This window comes from Cololabis saira, chromosome 20 (assembly GCF_033807715.1).
Source record: "Cololabis saira isolate AMF1-May2022 chromosome 20, fColSai1.1, whole genome shotgun sequence".
Classification (NCBI taxonomy): Eukaryota; Metazoa; Chordata; class Actinopteri; order Beloniformes; family Belonidae; genus Cololabis; species Cololabis saira.
The window spans coordinates 4693426-4707893 of record NC_084606.1 but is presented as its reverse complement, the minus strand read 5'-3'; positions in this window follow the sequence as shown (position 1 = coordinate 4707893).

The following is a 14468-nucleotide window of genomic DNA, read 5'->3' as shown; positions in this document are numbered from 1 at the left end:
AAACAGAGGAAAAAATAAGGGAAAAAATGCGGAAAAAAGGCGAAAAAAGAGAGAAAAATAAGGAAAAAAAGGCGGAAAAAAGGCGAAAAAATAGGGAAAAAAAGGAAAAAAATAAGGAAAAAAGGCGAAAAACAGAGGAAAAAATAAGGAAAAAAATAAGGAAAAAAGGCGAAAAAAGAGAGAAAAATAAGGAAAAAAGGCGGAAAAAAGGCGAAAAAAATAGAAAAAAAATAAGGAAAAGATAAGGAAAAAAGGTGGAAAAAGGGCGAAAAAAGAGGAAAAAATAAGGAAAAGAAGGCGGAAAAAAGGTGCAAAAAAAGGGAAAAATCAGGAAAAAAATAAGGAAAAAAAGGCGGAAAAAAGGCGAAAAAAAGAGGGAAAAATAAGGAAAAAAATAAGGAAAAAATGGCGGAAAAAGGCGAAGAAAAGAGGGAGTAATAAGGAAAAAAATAAGGAAAAAAAGGCAGGAAAAAAGGCGAAATAAAGAGGGAAAAATAAGGAAAAAAATAACAAAAAAAGACGGAAAAAAGGCGAAAAAAGAGGAAAAAATAAGGAAAAAAATCAGGAAAAAAAGGCGTAAAAAAGGCGAAAAAAAGAGGGAAAAATGAATGCATTTCTTTGCCCTCTAGTGGACACATTAATTACTGCAATTAAATGCCTTTATTTGCCCTCTAGTGGACACATGAATTACTGCATTTAAGTGCATTTATTTTCCCTCTAGTGGACATATACATTACTGCATTTAAATGCATTTATTTGCCCTTTAGTGGACACATAAATTACTGCATTTGAATGCATTTGTTTGCCCTCTAGTGGACACATAAGTTACTGCCTTTAAAGGAAAAAAAGGCGGAAAAAAGCGAAAAAAATAGGGAAAAGTAAGGAAAAGAATAAGGAAAAAAAGGCAGAAAAAAGGCGAAAATAATAGGGAAAAGTAAGGAAAAGAATAAGGAAAAAAAGGCAGAAAAAAGGCGAAAAAAAGAGGGAAAAATAAGGAAAAATAGGCGGAAAAAAGAGGAAAAAATAAGGACAAAAAGGTGGAAAAAAGTAAATGCATTTATTTGCCCTCTAGTGGACACTTAAATTAATGCATTTAAATGCATTTATTTGCCCTCTAGTGGACACATAAGTTACTGCATTTAAAGTAAAAAAGGCGAAAAAAAGAGGGAAAAATAAGGAAAAATAGGCGGAAAAAAGAGGAAAAAATAAGGACAAAAAGGTGGAAAAAAGGCGAAAAAAAGGGAAAAAAACGGTAGTAAAGGCGTAAAAAAGGCGAATAAAAGAGGGAAAAATAAATGCATTTATTTGCCCTCTAGTGGACACATACATTACTGCAATTAAATGCATTTATTTTCCCTCTAGTGGACATATAAATTACTGCATTTAAAGGAAAAAAAGGCGGAAAAAAGGCGAAAAAAATAGGGAAAAGTAAGGAAAAGAATAAGGAAAAAAAGGCAGAAAAAAGGCGGAAAAAAGAGGGAAAAATAAGGAAAAATAGGCGGAAAAAAGAGGAGAAAAATAAGGAAAAAAAGGCGGAAAAAAGGCGAAAAGAGGGAAAAATAAATGCATATATTTGCCCTCTAGTGGACACATACATTACTGCAATTAAATGCATTTATTTTCCCTCTAGTGGACAAATAAATTACTGCATTTAAATGCATTTATTTGCCCTCTAGTGGACACTTAAATTAATGCATTTAAATGCATTTATTTGCCCTCTAGTGGACACATAAGTTACTGCATTTAAAGGAAAAAAAGGCGGAAAAAAATAGGGAAAAATAAGGAAAAAAAGGCGGAAAAAGACGAAAAAAGAGAGAAAAATAAGGAAAAAAAATAACGAAAAAAAGGCGAAAAACAGAGGAAAAAATAAGGAAAAAAATAAGGAAAAAAAGGCGTAAAAAAGGCGAAAAAAAGAGGGAAAAATAAATGCATTTATTTGCCCTCTAGTGGACACATACATTACTGCAATTAAATGCATTTATTTTCCCTCTAGTGGACATATAAATTACTGCATTTAAATGCATTTATTTGCCCTCTAGTGGACACTTAAATTAATGCATTTAAATGCATTTATTTGCCCTCTAGTGGACACATAAGTTACTGCATTTAAAGTAAAAAAAAAGGCGGAAAAAAATAGGGAAAAATAAGGAAAAAAAGGCGGAAAAAGGCGAAAAAAGAGGGAAAAATAAGGAAAAAAAATAACGAAAAAAAGGCGAAAAACAGAGGTAAAAATAAGGAAAAAAATAAGGAAAAAAAGGCGTAAAAAAGGCGAAAAAAAGAGGGAAAAATAAATGCATTTATTTGCCCTCTAGTGGACACATACATTACTGCAATTAAATGCATTTATTTTCCCTCTAGTGGACATATAAATTACTGCATTTAAATGCATTTATTTGGCCTCTAGTGGACACATAAGTTACTGCATTTAAAGGAAAAAAAGGCGGAAAAAAATAGGGGAAAATAAGGAAAAAAAAGGCATAAAAAGGCGAAAAAAGAGGGAAAAATAAGGAAAAAAAGGCGGGAAAAAAGCGAAAAACAGAGGAAAAAATAAGGAAAAAAAGGCGGAAAAAAGGCGAAAAAAGAGAGAAAAATAAGGAAAAAAGGTGGAAAAAAGGCAAAAAAAGAGGGAAAAATAAGGAAAAAAAGGCGGAAAAAATGCGAAAAAATAGGGAAAAATAAGGAAAAAAATAAGGAAGAAAAGGCGGAAAAAAGTGAAAAAAAAGGCGGAAAAATAAATGCATTTAAATGCATTCATTTGCCCTCTAGTGGACGCATAAGTTACTGCATTTAAAGGAAAAAAAGGCGGAAAAACATAGGGAAAAATAAGGAAAAAAAGGCGGAAAAAAGGCGAAAAAATAGGGAAAAATAAGGAAAAAAATAAGGAAAAAAAGGCGAAAATCAGAGGAAAAAATAAGGAAAGAAATAAGGAAAAAAGGCGAAAAAAGAGAGAAAAATAAGGAAAAAAGGTGGAAAAAAGGCGAAAAAAAGAGGAAAAAATAAGGAAAAAAAGGCGGAAAAAAGGCGAAAAAAATAGGGAAAAATAAGGAAAAGATAAGGAAAAAAGGTGGAAAAAAGGCGAAAAAAGAGGAAAAAATAAGGAAAAGAAGGCGGAAAGAAGGTGCAAAAAAAGGGAAAAATCAGGAAAAAAAATAAGGAAAAAAAGGCGGAAAAAAGGCGAAAAAAAGAGGGAAAAATAAGGTAAAAAATAAGGAAAAAATGGCGGAAAAAGGCGAAGAAAAGAGGGAGTAATAAGGAAAAAAATAAGGAAAAAAAGGCGGGAAAAAAGGCGAAATAAAGAGGGAAAAATAAGGAAAAAAATAACAAAAAAAGACGGAAAAAAGGCGAAAAAAGAGGAAAAAATAAGGAAAAAAATCAGGAAAAAAAGGCGTAAAAAAGGCGAAAAAAAGAGGGAAAAATAAATGCATTTCTTTGCCCTCTAGTGGACACATTAATTACTGCAATTAAATGCCTTTATTTGCCCTCTAGTGGACACATGAATTACTGCATTTAAGTGCATTTATTTTCCCTCTAGTGGACATATACATTACTGCATTTAAATGCATTTATTTGCCTTCTAGTGGACACATAAATTACTGCATTTGAATGCATTTATTTGCCCTCTAGTGGACACATAAGTTACTGCCTTTAAAGGAAAAAAAGGCGGAAAAAAGCGAAAAAAATAGGGAAAAGTAAGGAAAAGAATAAGGAAAAAAAGGCAGAAAAAAGGCGAAAATAATAGGGAAAAGTAAGGAAAAGAATAAGGAAAAAAAGGCAGAAAAAAAGAGGGAAAAATAAGGAAAAATAGGCGGAAAAAAGAGGAAAAAATAAGGACAAAAAGGTGGAAAAAAGGCGAAAAAAAGGGAAAATAAGGGAAAAAAACGGTAGTAAAGGCGTAAAAAAGGCGAATAAAAGAGGGGAAAATAAATGCATTTATTTGCCCTCTAGTGGACACATACATTACTGCAATTAAATGAATTTATTTTCCCTCTAGTGGACAAATAAATTACTGCATTTAAATGCATTTATTTGCCCTCTAGTGGACACTTAAATTAATGCATTTAAATGCATTTATTTGCCCTCTAGTGGACACATAAGTTACTGCATTTAAAGTAAAAAAAGGCGGAAAAAAATAGGGAAAAATAAGGAAAAAAAGGCGGAAAAAGGCGAAAAAAGAGGGAAAAATAAGGAAAAAAAATAACGAAAAAAAGGCGAAAAACAGAGGAAAAAATAAGGAAAAAAATAAGGAAAAAAAGGCGTAAAAAAGGCGAAAAAAAGAGGGAAAAATAAATGCATTTATTTGCCCTCTAGTGGACACATACATTACTGCAATTAAATGCATTTATTTTCCCTCTAGTGGACATATAAATTACTGCATTTAAATGCATTTATTTGCCCTCTAGTGGACGCATAAATTACTGCATTTAAATGCATTTATTTGCCCTCTAGTGGACACATAAGTTACTGCATTTAAAGTAAAAAAAGGCGGAAAAAAATAGGGAAAAATAAGGGAAAAAAGGCGGAAAAAGGCGAAAAAAGAGGGAAAAATAAGGAAAAAAAATAAGGAAAAAAAGGCAAAAAACAGAGGAAAAAATAAGGAAAAAAATAAGGAAAAAAAGGCGTAAAAAAGGCGAAAAAAAGAGGGAAAAATAAATGCATTTATTTGCCCTCTAGTGGACACATACATTACTGCAATTAAATGCATTTATTTTCCCTCTAGTGGACATATAAATTACAGCATTTAAATGCATTTATTTGCCCTCTAGTGGACACATAAATTACTGCATTTAAAGGAAAAAAAGGCGGAAAAAAATAGGGAAAAATAAGGGAAAAAAAGGCATAAAAAGGCGGAAAAAAGAGGGAAAAATAAGGAAAAAAAGGCGGGAAAAAGGCGAAAAACAGAGGAAAAAATAAGGAAAAAAATAAGGAAAAAAATAAGGAAAAAAATAAGGAAAAAAAGGCATAAAAAAGGCGAAAAAAAGAGGGAAAAATAAATGCATTTATTTGCCCTCTAGTGGACACATACATTACTGCAATTAAATGCATTTATTTTCCCTCTAGTGGACATATAAATTACTGCATTTAAATGCATTTATTTGCCCTCTAGTGGACACATAAGTTACTGCATTTAAAGGAAAAAAAGGTAGAAAAAAGGCGGAAAAAAGAGGGAAAAATAAGGAAAAATAGGCGGAAAAAAGAGGAGAAAAATAAGGAAAAAAAGGCGGAAAAAAGGCGAAAAAAAGGGAAAAATAAGGGAAAAAAAGGTAGTAAAGGCGTAAAAAAGGCGAAAAAAAGAGGGAAAAATAAATGCATTTAACTTATGCACATAAGTTACTGCATTTAAAGTAAAAAAGGCGGAAAAAAATAGGGAAAATAAGTAAAAAAAGGCGGAAAAAGGCGAAAAAAGAGGGAGAAATAAGGAAAAAAAATAACGAAAAAAAGGCGAAAAACAGAGGAAAAAATAAGGAAAAAAAGGCGTAAAAAAGGCGAAAAAAAGAGGGAAAAATAAATGCATTTCTTTGCCCTCTAGTGGACACATTAATTACTGCAATTAAATGCATTTATTTGCCCTCTTGTGGACACATGAATTACTGCATTTAAGTGCATTTATTTGCCCTCTAGTGGACACATAAGTTACTGCCTTTAAAGGAAAAAAAGGCGGAAAAAAGGCGAAAAAAATAGGGAAAAGTAAGGAAAAGAATAAGGAAAAAAAGGCAGAAAAAAGGCGAAAAAAAGAGGGAAAAATAAGGAAAAATAGGCGGAAAAAAGAGGAAAAAATAAGGACAAAAAGGTGGAAAAAAGGCGAAAAAAAGGGAAAAATAAGGGAAAAAAACGGTAGTAAAGGCGTAAAAAAGGCGAATAAAAGAGGGAAAAATAAATGCATTTATTTGCCCTCTAGTGGACACATACATTACTGCAATTAAATGCATTTATTTTCCCTCTAGTGGACATATAAATTACTGCATTTAAATGCATTTATTTGCCCTCTAGTGGACACTTAAATTAATGCATTTAAATGCATTTATTTACCCTCTAGTGGACGCATAAGTTACTGCATTTAAAGGAAAAAAAGGCGGAAAGAAATAGGGAAAAATAAGGAAAAAAAGGCGGAAAAAAGGCGAAAAAAGAGGGAAAAATAAGGAAAAAAATAAGGAAAAAAGGCGTAAAAAAGGCGAAAAAAAGAGGGAAAAATAAATGCATTTATTTGCCCTCTAGTGGACACATTAATTACTGCAATTAAATGCATTTATTTGCCCTCTAGTGGACACATGAATTACTGCATTTAAGTGCATTTATTTTCCCTCTAGTGGACATATACATTACTGCATTTAAATGCATTTATTTTCCCTCTAGTGGACACATAAGTTACTGCATTTAAAGGAAAAAAGGCGGAAAAAAGGCGAAAAAAATAGGGAAAAGTAAGGAAAAGAATAAGGAAAAAAGAGGAAAAAAAAGGAAAAAAAGGCGGAAAAAAGGCGAGAAAAAAAGGGAAAAATAAGGGAAAAAAAGGTAGTAAAGGCGTAAAAAAGGCGAAAAAAAGAGGGAAAAATAAATGCATTTATTTGCCCTCTAGTGGACACATACATTACTGCAATTAAATGCATTTATTTTCCCTCTAGTGGACATATAAATTACTGCATTTAAATGCATTTATTTGCCCTCTAGTTGACACATAAGTTACTGCATTTAAAGGAAAAAAAGGTGGAAAAAAGGCGAAAAAAATAGGGAAAAGTAAGGAAAAGAATAAGGAAAAAAAGGCAGAAAAAAGGCGGAAAAAATAGGGAAAAATAAGGAAAAATAGGCGGAAAAAAGGAGAAAAATAAGGAAAAAAAGGCGGAAAAAAGGCGAAAAGAGGGAAAAATAAATGCATTTATTTGCCCTCTAGTGGACACATACATTACTGCAATTAAATGAATTTATTTTCCCTCTAGTGGACAAATAAATTACTGCATTTAAATGCATTTATTTGCCCTCTAGTGGACACTTAAATTAATGCATTTAAATGCATTTATTTGCCCTCTAGTGGACACATAAGTTACTGCATTTAAAGTAAAAAAAGGCGGAAAAAAATAGGGAAAAATAAGGAAAAAAATAAGGAAAAAAAGGCGTAAAAAAGGCGAAAAAAAGAGGGAAAAATAAATGCATTTATTTGCCCTCTAGTGGACACATACATTACTGCAATTAAATGCATTAATTTTCCCTCTAGTGGACATATAAATTACTGCATTTAAATGCATTTATTTGCCCTCTGTATGGGGCAATGATAAGTTTTCTTTTGGTTTTGTAATTACAGTAGATTTATATGGTTTATGTTGTAATTTGGATCTCAAATTTGCATATTTATTAGTAATCATTTTGGATTGATGCTAATTGAATGTGTTTAGGTTAACCATAGAACTGGAATACACTGTTTGGTTTGTGTTTATTTAGTGACGCTGTACCTTTAAGAGCTGCTGCTGAGCTCTCCAGTCAGTTAAGAGTTTTTCAGCTACAGAGTTTTTCAGCTACAGAGTCAGTACAGAGTTGAGTAGCAGTGGAGCGACACGGTTTCTTACCCGTAGCCTGTCGTAAACTGAATTGAATGTTCTTGTGGATTAGTGAGTTTGTAAATAAATTTTTGTTTTTCATAACTTGGATTCCATTGGATTTTTTAAGAACAACGGAGTTTGGGACTTGGACCGGAGTAAACCATAGCCTACTGCTAACTAGAATCTGCCTGTACATTAGTAAGAAAGCTTCTCCCTGTGGTTTGGCCTGTGGATTGGGAAGATATTGGAGTTGTGGATTCAGGGAAGGAAAGAAAAACACGGCTCAAGTAAGTGCTGTTGCTGCTGGATAAAGCTGAGATGTGGATGGAGAGCCTAGCTACAATAGCTAGAGCTAACGACCTGCTAACGGCCCGCTAACGACCTGCTAACGGCCCGCTAACGGCCAGCTAACGGCCCGCTAACGACCCACGGAGGGGGCGCTAACTATCTGTGGATGTTTATCCTTTTATGCTTTGGACATTGGAACACTTGACTGTTTAGCTCTTAGCGGCTAGCAACTGGAAAGGCCTAATCTTGCATTAGGAACCATGGAGAATCAAGGAGATTCAGCCTCACTGGAAAAACGGACAGTGAAACCTACAGTCAAAGCTATGGAGGATGCATTACAGAAGAAAAAAGGGTCAAGAAAAGCTGCTCTAGCTCAGCTTACAGCAAAGAAGAACAAGATGCTGTGTTTAATGGATGATGATAGTAATTTGGAATTGATCAAGAACAGGTTAGTGATTGAGTTTCATAAGCTTTTCAAAGAGTTTTGTGAGCTCAACATTTCTGTTAAAGAGTTGCTTCAGAAAACTGCTCCAGAAGAAGTGACTAGTGATCAAGACACGTGGTTTAAACCAAAGTCTGATACTTTTAAGAGCTTCAGTGATAACGTTGAGTTTTGGATAGAACAAGCTCATGAACGTATGAAGGAAGCAAGGGAAGTGGATGAAAGTGTTAATCCATCTGATAGTGTGTCAGAGGTATCATCACAAAGATCTAACAAGTCTAAGGCAAGTTCCTCAGCTTCATCAGCACGCTTGCAGGCACAACTGGAAAAGGCTGCACTTTTAGCAAAGGCAGCTACACTGAAAAAGAAGACAGCCTTGGAAGAGCGAGAATTAAAGTGTAAAGCTGAGAAAGAAGAACTTGAGCTTCAGGCAGCTTTAGCGGCTACAGATGCTAAACTTAAAGTTTTGAAAAGGTATGAGGAAGAAGATGCTCAACAGAAAGACAAAAAACAGTTTAAGCCACAAAAGAAACAAACGGCTATAGAACGGAAAAGATATGGAAAATCTGAACCCCTACATCCATCAGCCATAAGCGAAGATGATGACAACGACGACGACGACGATAAATCTTCTGTATGCAGCATTCTGAGCAGCAGTACTGCCGACAGTGTAACAAGTGCACAAGCCTTACCAATGGGAAGACGACGTCAAAGAGACGTTATTGAACTACTGATAAAGCATCAAAAATTGTCTACCCTGCCACCACAAAGCATTCCGATCTTCAAAGGAGATCCTTTGGAATACAGACTCTTCGTCAGAGCATTCGAACATGGTGTCGAAAGTAAAACGGAGAGCAGCAAAGATCGTTTGTACTTCATGGAGCAGTACACAAGCGGACAACCCAGAGAGTTGATACGAAGTTGTCTACATATGGATCCAGATAGAGGTTATAACAAGGCAAAGAAACTTTTAAAGGAACATTTTGGAAACGAATACAGGATCTCCGTGGCATACATTGACAAAGCTCTAAACTGGTCTACAATCAAGCCTGACGATGGTGAAGGTCTAAATGCACTGGCTCTCTTCCTCACCAGCTGTAACAACGCCATGTCAGATCTGGATTATATGGAAGAGCTGGATAATGTAGCCAACATGCGTGCCATTGTCAACAAGCTTCCATATAAACTAAAAGAGAAGTGGAGGGGTGTTGCCTTTGACATCCAGGAGCGCACATCCAGAAGACCCAAGTTTAAAGATCTCGTCAAGTTCATTAACAAGCAGGCTAAGATTGCACTAAACCCTTTGTTTGGGGATATAAAGGACAGCACCAAGGGACTATCAAGGCCTCCAGTAAACCTCACGTCTGAGAGAAAAAGTTACAAGACAATCTTTTCCACATCTGCAACACCTGTGAGTACTGAATCAGATGTTAGCACAGAGTCAACGCCAAGCAAAAGGGGTGCTACAAGCTCTATCAGCGCTTTCACCAAGCCCTGTGTTTTTTGTCATGGTGAACACAGCATGGAACAATGTAAGAAGCTGAGGAGATCGCTTCACAAAGAGAAGATAGACTTTCTCCGGGGGAAAGGACTGTGCTTCAGTTGCTTGAAGCATGGACACATGAGCAAGTCTTGTGAGGAGAAATTGAGCTGTGAGGTCTGCTCGTTGCCTCATCCCACTGTTCTGCATGTGGAAAGCAAGGAAAAGGCTACGCCTAAAGAAGGATCAACAGACAATTGTGAGCTACAGTCTGTGATCAGTGGGTTTGTGGACAAAGCAAACAAAGCATGTTCTGATACAGGGGCCGGGGACACAAACAGCATCCTCGCCATTGTTCCAGTACAAGTGAAAGCGCAGAAAGGCAACAAGGTGGTTATGTCGTATGCTTTTTTAGACCCAGGCAGTACAGCTACCTTTTGCACCGAGGAGCTCATGAATGAGCTCAACCTTAGTGGAAGGAAGATTGACATTCTCCTAACAACCATGGGAGAGCAAAAGACTGTTCGCAGCCATGTTGTGACAGGCATGGAGGTGTGTGGCCTGGAAGGTCGCAACTTCATAGATCTACAGGAAGTTTTCTCTCAAAAGACTATCCCAGCTAACAAAAGGAACATTCCACAGCAGGAAGACGTGGACAGGTGGCCTCATCTGGAGCAAGTGAGAATTCCCCATATCGACGCAGAAATAGGTCTGCTGATTGGGACCAATGTGCCTAGGGCAATGGAACCAGAAGAGGTCATCAGGAGTGTCAACGATGGGCCTTATGCTGTGAAAACCGTCCTTGGATGGACGGTGAATGGACCGTTGAGAGAAAATAACTGTGAACCTGCTGGAAATGGGAAATACGTTACCTCTAACAGGATATCCGTGGCTAAACTGGATGAGCTGTGGAATCAACAGTTCAAATATGACTTTCCTGAGAGTAACGAAGAGAAGTTGGAGATGTCCCAAGAAGACCTCCAATTTATGGACAGTGTGGCACAGTCAACCAAATTGGTGAAGGGGCATTACTGCATCGGTCTACCACTAAAGAATAAAGAATTGAAAATGCCTAACAATCATGTGGTAGCAGAACAACGGGCTCTAAACCTGAAGAAGAAGCTTCTCAAGAATCACTCGTTCCGAGAGGAGTACACGGCCTTTATGAGTGACATGATCAGCAAAGGCTTTGCAGCGAAGGTCCCTGATGAAGAGCTGAGCCGTAACGATGGGAAGGTTTGGTACATTCCACACCATGGAGTGTACCATCCGAAAAAACACAAGCTGCGTGTTGTATATGACTGCGGTGCTTTTTATCGGGGAGTCACATTGAATGAGGAACTTCTTCAGGGACCCGACCTCACCAGTTCCTTAATTGGAGTCCTCACCAGATTCCGTCAAGAACCTGTGGCCACCATGGCGGATGTGGAAGCCATGTTCCACCAGGTAAAGGTTCCACAAGAAGACACCGACCTCCTTCGGTTCCTGTGGTGGCCTGGTGGAGATGTGAATGGACCATTGGTGGAGTACAAAATGGTTGTGCATCTTTTTGGTGCTACTTCATCACCGAGTTGTGCGAGCTATGCCCTCAGATGATGTGCCGAAGACAACAAGGATCTATTCGAGTCTTCAGTAACCAGCACAGTGTTGTACAATTTTTATGTCGACGACTGCCTTAAATCAGTCAGCTCTGAAGAAGAGGCAGTGATGCTGTGTCGCAATTTGAAGGCCATCTGTCTGAAGGGAGGCTTCAAGTTGACGAAGTGGATTAGCAACAGTCGGGCGGTACTGGCGGCTATCCCCGACACAGAAATGGTGAAAGAAGTAAAAGATCTGGATCTGGAACAAGATTCTCTCCCTATTGAACGAGCACTGGGAGTACAATGGTGCGTCGAGTCCGACCAATTCAAGTTTCGGATCGTCATTCAAGAAAAAATTCCCACCAGAAGAAACATCCTCTCCCTGGTGAGTTCAGTCTATGATCCGTTAGGCTTCTTGGCCCCGGTGGTCCTAACGGCAAAGAAGATCTTGCAAGAACTCTGTAGGTTAAAGCTCAGCTGGGATGATGTAATTCCGGATCATCTTGCTCAAAAATGGTTGGAGTGGATCAAGGATCTGCAGTTGCTCGCTGTTTTTGGAGTTGATCGGTGTTTCAAGCCAGCCAATTTTGGAAAAACTACACATGCACAACTGCATCACTTTTGTGACGCTAGTGAGGAGGGCTACGGCACGGTTACCTACTTAGTTCAGCACAACAGCAGAGGCCATGTCCATAGTGCGCTTGTCATGGGGAAGGCAAGGGTTGCCCCACTCAAACCCACCACCATCCCACGCCTGGAATTGACAGCGGCAACCCTGGCTGTGCGCATGGAGAGGTTGATGAGGAAGGAACTGGAGCTGCAGCTTGCAGACTCAATGTTTTGGACAGACAGCACGGCTGTGCTCAAGTACATCAACAATGAAACAATGAGATTCCGCACATTCGTAGCCAATAGAGTGGTGGAAATTCGGAAGGCGTCAACACGATCTCAGTGGGTACATGTAAGCACGCACTTGAATCCTGCCGATTATGCATCAAGAGGACAGAAAGTGAATCTCTTCGTGCAAAATCGAGCTTGGATCTTTGGACCTGATTTTCTCAAACAGTCGTCCGACAACTGGCCAGAGAACCCTGATCGTCTGACTGATCTGAATGCTGCTGATCCAGAGATCAAGAAACATGCTGCTGTAAACGCTCTTGCAGCGGAAGAAAAGGACGACGTCATGCAGAACCTGATCAAGTACTACTCCTCATGGATGCGCCTTAAGAAAGCTGTGGCGTGGATTCTTAAGGTGAAGAACAGATTGCTCTGCATGGTCAAGAAAAGAAAGGAGCAAAGAACTATGATTGCATTGTCGGATGCAGATGACAAAGAACAAAGACAACAGATACACAAGCTTAAGAGGAACTACAAGATGAACCTTGGCAGAGAAATCCTCACAGTGGATGATCTGAGAGAGGCTGAACTTGAGATCATTCGTCACTGTCAGAGAAGAAGATTCCAAGACGAAATCAACTCTCTCAAGAAGGGCAAACCCATCAAAAAAAGTAGCCACTTATACAAGCTAAACCCAGTTCTGCAAGATGGTATTCTGAGGGTCGGAGGCAGGCTTCACCGCTCATCCATGCCAGAAGAATCGAAACATCCTGCTATCTTGGCTAAAGACCTTCGAGTGTCGGAGCTCATCCTTCAGGAGGTCCACAAGGAAGTAGGTCATGGTGGACGCAACCACGTCCTATCCAAGCTGCGTCTGAAATATTGGATTCCGAAGGTCAGTGCAGCAATAAGAACAGTCCTATCCAGGTGTGTTGTGTGTCGACGGCTGCATGGTGCTACTGGACAGCAACAAATGGCAGACTTGCCACGAAACAGACTTTTACCTGATGAACCGCCGTTTAGTAGAACTGGAGTGGATTATTTTGGTCCTTTTGAAGTAAAGCGAGGAAGAGGTACTGTGAAGAGATATGGAGTTATCTTCACTTGCCTAGCCATTCGGGCAGTCCACTTGGAAGTGGCTGCATCCTTAGACACAGACTCCTTCATTAATGCGCTTCGCCGATTCATCGCACGAAGAGGTCAGGTGTTGGAGCTGCGTTCGGACAACGGAACCAATTTTGTTGGGTCTGAGGGAGAGCTCAAGAAAGCTATTCAAGCATGGAACACTTCTAAGTTAGAAGAGACTTTGCTTCAGCGAGGCATTAGATGGATGTTTAACCCCCCAGCTGCCTCTCACCACGGCGGAGTTTGGGAACGTTTGATCAGGTCCATCAGGAAAATCCTCAATGCTACCCTGAAGACTCAAAATCTGGATGAGGAGAGTCTCCAGACATTTCTGTGTGAAGCGGAGGCCATCGTCAATGGAAGACCCATTACTACCCCTTCCAATGACCCCAACGACCTAGAGGCACTTACTCCGAATCACCTCCTGCTACTGAGGACCAAGCCATCTCTACCTCCAGGACTTTTCCAGACAGCGGATCTCTATGCACGCCGAAGATGGAAGCAGGTCCAGTACATGGTGGATCTTTTCTGGAAACGATGGACGAGGGAGTACCTGCCAGAGCTCCAAATACGCCAGAAGTGGTCAAGAGTGTCGCGCAACTTCGTGCCAGGAGATGTTGTGTTGTTGGTGGATGAGACTGCACCGAGAAACTCCTGGGTCATTGCCAAAGTCATCGAAGCGGTGCCGGATGAACATGGACTGGTTCGTACGATTCGTCTGAAGACCAAGACTGGTGAACTCTTGAGACCCATTACCAAAATCTGTCTACTTTTGGAAGCAGTATGAAGCAGAGGTTTAAGCTGGACTGACTGCAGATTTGAAGAAAGAAGACATAACTCAAGTTTGTTTTTGAATCTGTGGTTACCCCATGGTTACTCTATTCTTGTTGTTTGTAATTGTTTCTAAAGTTAGAGAACAATTAGGGGCCGGTGATGTATGGGGCAATGATAAGTTTTCTTTTGGTTTTGTAATTACAGTAGATTTATATGGTTTATGTTGTAATTTGGATCTCAAATTTGCATATTTATTAGTAATCATTTTGGATTGATGCTAATTGAATGTGTTTAGGTTAACCATAGAACTGGAATACACTGTTTGGTTTGTGTTTATTTAGTGACGCTGTACCTTTAAGAGCTGCTGCTGAGCTCTCCAGTCAGTTAAGAGTTTTTCAGCTACAGAGTTTTTCAGC